Source organism: Agelaius phoeniceus, chromosome 1 (assembly GCF_051311805.1).
Source record: "Agelaius phoeniceus isolate bAgePho1 chromosome 1, bAgePho1.hap1, whole genome shotgun sequence".
In the NCBI taxonomy this organism is placed as follows: domain Eukaryota; kingdom Metazoa; phylum Chordata; class Aves; order Passeriformes; family Icteridae; genus Agelaius; species Agelaius phoeniceus.
Window position 1 is genome coordinate 59,528,005 of NC_135265.1, and position 6,000 is coordinate 59,534,004.

Sequence of the window (6,000 nt, forward strand, 5' to 3'; positions counted from 1 at the left end):
ACAAACAGTAAGCAAAATATTTCCTTTCAACTAACTGGCAGAGACTTCTAGAAGTACTTATGCCCACAGTAGTCATGCCAGTGCAGCAGAGAAACAGTAGGTGTGGAAATTATATACCTGCATTTAATTTCAGTTAGGCACAGCATAAAAATGGGTTTCAGGGCGGAGACAAAAACAAACTTTGCTGCTTGCTGAAGAGAATCCATTCCATTTATCCAAGCCTACAATCACTACGCATGTGCAAATAAAAAAGGACATTACATCATTGAATGACTGACTATGCCACAGAATGACTGTTCTTGTAATATATGAAATATATACAGTAATATGTAAACATAGAGAGAGATAGCTGCTTGTGAGTATGGTCACATCCTCACACTGGAGACTTACATAATTAAAGTGTGTAAAGCAAGAAAAACATCTGATTTTATTTTGTATTTTAGCTTATCACCTGAAAGCAAGTTATCAAGGTTAAACATTGCATGGCTTATTCTCTGAAGTGCTATGAGATATATTGAGTACAATTAATTGCTTTTATCTATAATGAGAATACTTACCTTAACATAAATTGACATAACTGACTGCCTCACTCCTTGAAAGACCCTTGTTTTATTTTTTCAAATTAAGCTCAAGATACAAGAAGCAAAAATAGCTCTACCAAAAAGACCAATCCCACTACCAAATACCAAGTTAATATAAAAATGCCAAATATTAAAACCACTACAATCACAGCTGCATGTTTTATCACCACAGTCAAGCCACAGATTAAATATGACACAGAAAGAACTACTTGCTGGATGTATATTTCCATTTATAAATATCTTTTCTTAGATTTACAAGGGTCAAGTGCAAGCATTGCAGGAGATTCCTAGGTGAACTTTATCTGCAATTTGATCCTTGCATGGCATGCTGTCTAAGCATTACACTGTACTATAATTTAATACTGGACATACACTTCAGCAGTTACAAATGATGCACTATTTAAAAGCATATAACTGTGACCCAGAAATGTACAAAGGCATTCAAAATACCATTTTATTTTGGACTGGGGAGATGAAAGGTCAAATTGGGATAGGGGTCTCTAAAAACATAAAGAAGTGGCTCATCACTAAAGGATTAAAAAAATGGCCATTGCTATTTTAAAAAAATGTTGTATAGGTTCGATAAACAGTGATGCTATTTTAAGCCTAAGACTATGAAAGTGTATAGGGGAAAAAAACCCATACCTTAATGTTTTACTATCATGCTAACCCTAAAAAACTAGAGGGGAAAAAAATCCATACCTTAATGTTTTACTGTCATGCTAACCCTTTCCAACCTACCTAAAGGATACTATTTAATGATGCTAGCAGAGAAAACAGCAGGACGGCTCAGTAAAAGACAGTCTCACATCATGTGTTTCATTTCAAGCTGGGGCTTTGGTTTGCTCCTCCTCTTTCTTTTCTTCAATAAACATGAGGGGTTATGCAACCCTCTGTAAAACCAAAAAAAAAATCGTCCCCTCCCAAACCTGCCCTGTGTAGAGCCTGCAAAACATTAACAGGGAAACGGGTTGTCAGCAGCATCTCCTACATGATTCGAAGCTGTCAGTGTTTAAGATGCTATTCACATGTGCATTCGGCACCTTGTAGCATACATCCAACTTCCCCTTGGAATAATTTCACCAATGTACAAGAGCTTTTACCCAGGACTGGAGAAATATTTGCAACTGAATGTGATCTGGCAGAGGAGAGGCTGTATTTATTTTCAAACAAGCTAGCCGAATTTACAGATAAAAACACAGGATTTTGTCTTGTCCTCGTTTTCCACCCCTGAGTACATGGCTGTGTACCTATGGGCATTACCCCGCAGGCGCTAAATGGTCTCCCACACCTGATGCTGGTTTTGTGGAGGACGCTATACAGCAGCGACTCTTGAAGACGAAGCCCCTCCAGCTACCACTTGGGGATTTCAAGGAAAAAAAAAAAATAAAGAAAGAAAAGAAACGGCAAATAGTCTCTCCGCATCGGTCTCCATAAAAGGGGGCCGGTGCTTCTAAACGAGCTCATGAAGCAGCAGCAGCATCGCCGTCGGTCGAAGCTTTGTTGTTGACTGCGGAGCATTTGGCGTGTGCGCGCAAGGTGGCTCCTTCCCGGCTTCTCCGGGAGCCGCCCGCGGGCGCAGCGCGGGGCTCGCCGGCTGCCCGCAGCCAGCCTCCAGCATCGCCCAGCCACGGACCTGCTGCCGCCGGGAGCCGGGAAGCCGCCCGGGTTCCACGCTGGCTGCGGCCGCGCGTACCTCCTCGATGGCGATCGGGGGATGCGGCTGGCGGAGCCCATCCCCATGGCAGGGAAAGGCGCGCACCTCCTCGCCAAGCCCCGCTCCCCGCCAGCTCCTGGTCCCCGGTTCCTGGAGGGGAGCGCAGAACAATCGCGGGGACAGCACGGAGGTGAATCCCAAGGAGGGACGCGGCGCCGCCGCCCGCAGCCCCCCGCGGGCGTTACATAACGACGGCGGCGGCCGCGCCGGGTTGGGCTCGGGAGCCCCTCCGGTGGGGGCTGGCACCGGGAGGGAGGCACCGGAGCCGCCAGACCCCCGGCAGTGCCTCCACCGCCCCCTCCCTCGCGCTATCAGCAGCCGAGCTGCGATCGATTAGCGACGCGATGGGAAAGAGGGAGTGGGCACGGCACACGACACGCACCCCACCCCCCCACCCCCGGCGGAGCGGTGCTCGGCCAGCCCAGGAGCGGCACCCGCACACTCACCGCCGGCTGCGGAGGGCTGCAGGTCTGGCGGCGCTGGCCGGGCTCCGTGCGGCGCGCTTGGCGGCAGCCGCGGGTGTCCGCAGCCGGCGCGGCCGTTGCAGCGGCACCGCCCCCCCCGCGCGGGCATTGGCGGGCGCGCGGCACCGCCCGCCCGCCGCGAGCGCCCATAGGCGGCGCGCGCCGGCCGGCCGGGGCCGCGCCCGGCCTCGCGGGGCGGCTGAGGGACTGCGCGGCCGGCGCTGCCTTACATGGCCCGCTGGCGCGGCCGCGCTCCCGCCCGCCCCGTTTTCCCCGTTATTCCTGCTATCCCCGTTTGCCCCGTCCCCCGAAACGCGCTGGCAGGTGCGCTGCGTCGGGCGGAGCCTCGCCCTGTTCGCGCATCCTGTGCCTCCCGCTGCTGATGCACCCAGAGGTGCCAATGTCCTCTGTGTTCTGCCGCGCCCTGGCAGGTTTGGTTCTGGGCGGCCGCTCGGCTGTGCTTGGAGCTGGGATCGTCGATGTAAATGAACACCGTGTGAAAGACTGGGCTGTGTGGTGCAGCGGGCGTTCAGTAAAAGCCTCACCTTCCCTCAGCTTGCCTCTCGCCTGGGAGCAGCCCGAGGCCTCACAGCGGAGAGGCGCAGCCAGAAACCTACTCTAGAGCAACCCCATCCGAAACCCTGGAGCACAGACACCGTCCAAGGAGTCAGCAGGAATCTAGTCAGCCGTTATGCACCCTCATCTGTGAATTTATAACCAGAGTCCAATGACCCTGCAGAGCATCCTTGGTGGATTTTAACTTGATTTCTGCTGTGCTGGAATGAAGTTAAAACAATCTACCCACAGTTCTGAGGGAGGACAGCAAAATGCTAATGTGCAATGGATTCTCAATTTTTCAAATGCAGGAGATACAGATGGCTAATTTTTTGATTGGTTATATACCTATGCTTGCCTCAGGATACAGAATAGTTTACAAACTATTGTAAAATTAGCTTATAAACTCTGATTTCAGTAACTCAAGGCAATTATTGAAATGACCGAGAATGTCATAAATTGACTTGAAAGGACCCTTCATGTTAGGGTTGAGTTTGGCTGTAGTATGAGTGAAGGTTTTGTGGTAGTGTAGGGCAAATGAAATTATGTTCTCTCATAAGAGCAAAATCAATGTCTGCAAATCAACCTCCAAGTCCTTCTCCCCAGGGCTGCTCAAAATCCCTTCATCCCCTAGCCTGTATTGGTATTCAGTAGTGAAACTAAACGCATTCTTGGTAGGCACAGACATACAAACTCATTTCTGCGTGCATACACCCATGGACAGCTACACAGATCAATACAGCCAGAAACACTCAGCACTCACACAAGCACGAACAGCATCAATGGCCTCATCTTGCTGCCCTGTGGCTAATTAGGATGAAAGTGTATTATTAGGAAATATATGCTATGTATAATGTGGATTCCTCCAGTAGCTGACCTTAGATACTCAGTCTACCCCTGGATCCACCATGTGCCCCACTGTTGTACCCTGGACATACGAGCTCCTAAGACTTGCAGTCCCACTGTAGTTGCTCTTCACTCGTCACCCACAGACACACACCATGATCTGCTGAAAGCTGGACCTCTGATCTCTGATCAGCTGCTGTACCTTCACAAATGAGCACCTCTCCAAGGGCTGGTGCAGCCCTCCTCACTCACATGCACCACAGTTCTCTCAGTAGCTGGGCTTAGACATGCCATCCACCCAGTAACTGGCTGTGGATCCCAGGTCACCCAGTTACTGGCATCTGGACACACTATTCTCCACACCCCACAGTCCCACTCCAGCTGCTGTACAGATTTCCTTGCATGCAGCAGCACATAAACATGCACACTGCTGATCTCTCCTGAGCAAACACCACCCAGTTTCTTAGACAGGCCCTCCTTCCAGCCTGGATCACTGTTGTCCCCAGCTTCTTCCCACACATGTACACACACACACAGAGACACATGCAGTCTCTCAGCTGACCTACAGATTTTACATCCTCTCTATCAGTTGGCCTGGACTTCTTGGTCCCTTTGGAAGTTACCTTCTCCAATTGCCTCACTTCTAGAGACATACTTCCTTCCCAAGCCTCTTAATCTCTTCTCCACCTAGTTTGGCTCGATATTTGCACTCTCACTTGGTCCAATTGCTTGCACCAGACACATATAATCCCTTATCTGCAGTGGAATTATTGGTGCTTGTTTTTACTCGCTCCAGTCTCTTCAGTTGATGACTCTGCTGATTTGCAAGCCCTATAATCCCTTGTCTGATTTCAGTTGCTGACTCTTAGACATCCATACAATCACATCCACACAGAACAGAGTCCACTTATTTAGGATAATAGCTAGAAATGGAATTTAGGAAGAATGCAGAACAACGGGTGATCATTGGGTGAGGGTCATGGCCAGACAAGCATACTGCCCAGCAACCTGTTTACACATGGGCAACTGCTTTTGTCCTCCTAGCCCTCTATGACCCATTTTCTCCAAGCCAAGATATGTCCTCCCTTCCTGTCTTTAGTTTTGTCCCCTACACCAGCCAAAAGATATCTTGTGTAATCCTAAGATTCCCTGAATCTTAGGAGTCAGGGGAGGTTCAGACTTGATACTTGGAAACATTTCTTTACCAAGAGGATGATCATTCCCTGGAACAGGTCTTCTGTGGAGGTTACTGATGCCCTGTGCTGTCGGTGTGTGAGGCATTTGGAAAATGTCCCTAAAAACAGCTTTAACTTTGAATCAGCCCTGTCACAATCAGGCAGTTGGACTTGATGAACTTCTATTCTATTCTATTCTATTCTATTCTATTCTATTCTATTCTATTCTATTCTATTCTATTCTATTCTATTCTATTCCTTTGCATCCACAGTGTGTGTTATACCCTCTAGATAGTGTTGCCTTTTGCCCAACCTGGAAATGAAACTCGAGATAATTTTAGTAAGGAGGTATTATAAAAGGGGAAATTTATTTGAAGGCCTTCAGAGGCATCTATGGAAAGATGTCCACAAAAGCCCACCCACCCTCTCCCAGGGGTAAGTACATTTTTATAGGTTAGTATAATGGATAAAAAACACCAATTAGGAGGACAAGTGGTGATGCAATTCCCCCCCCCCCCCCCCCCCCCCAAGGCCAAGCCCCTTCTCTGGAGCCCCCCTTCAGCACTAATTGTACTTTGTCCATGAAATATATCTGGAAGAGTGGTTCTGACCCTTGGTTCCCAGGAAGAACCAAGATAGCATGGATCCTTGTACCCCTCAGG

General features: G+C 48.9%; 1 protein-coding gene across 1 annotated transcript in view; it reads right to left on the reverse strand.

Annotated features, from left to right (window-relative positions):
* Window positions 1-2,890, reverse strand: part of TPPP (tubulin polymerization promoting protein) — a 67,095-nt gene extending 64,205 nt beyond the window's left edge. Inside the window, exon 1 of the mRNA XM_054630457.2 lies at window positions 2,745-2,890. The gene's annotated coding sequence lies outside the window, so the exon portion shown is untranslated. The remainder of the gene's footprint in view (window positions 1-2,744) is intronic.
* Between the last annotated feature and the right edge of the window lie 3,110 nt (window positions 2,891-6,000).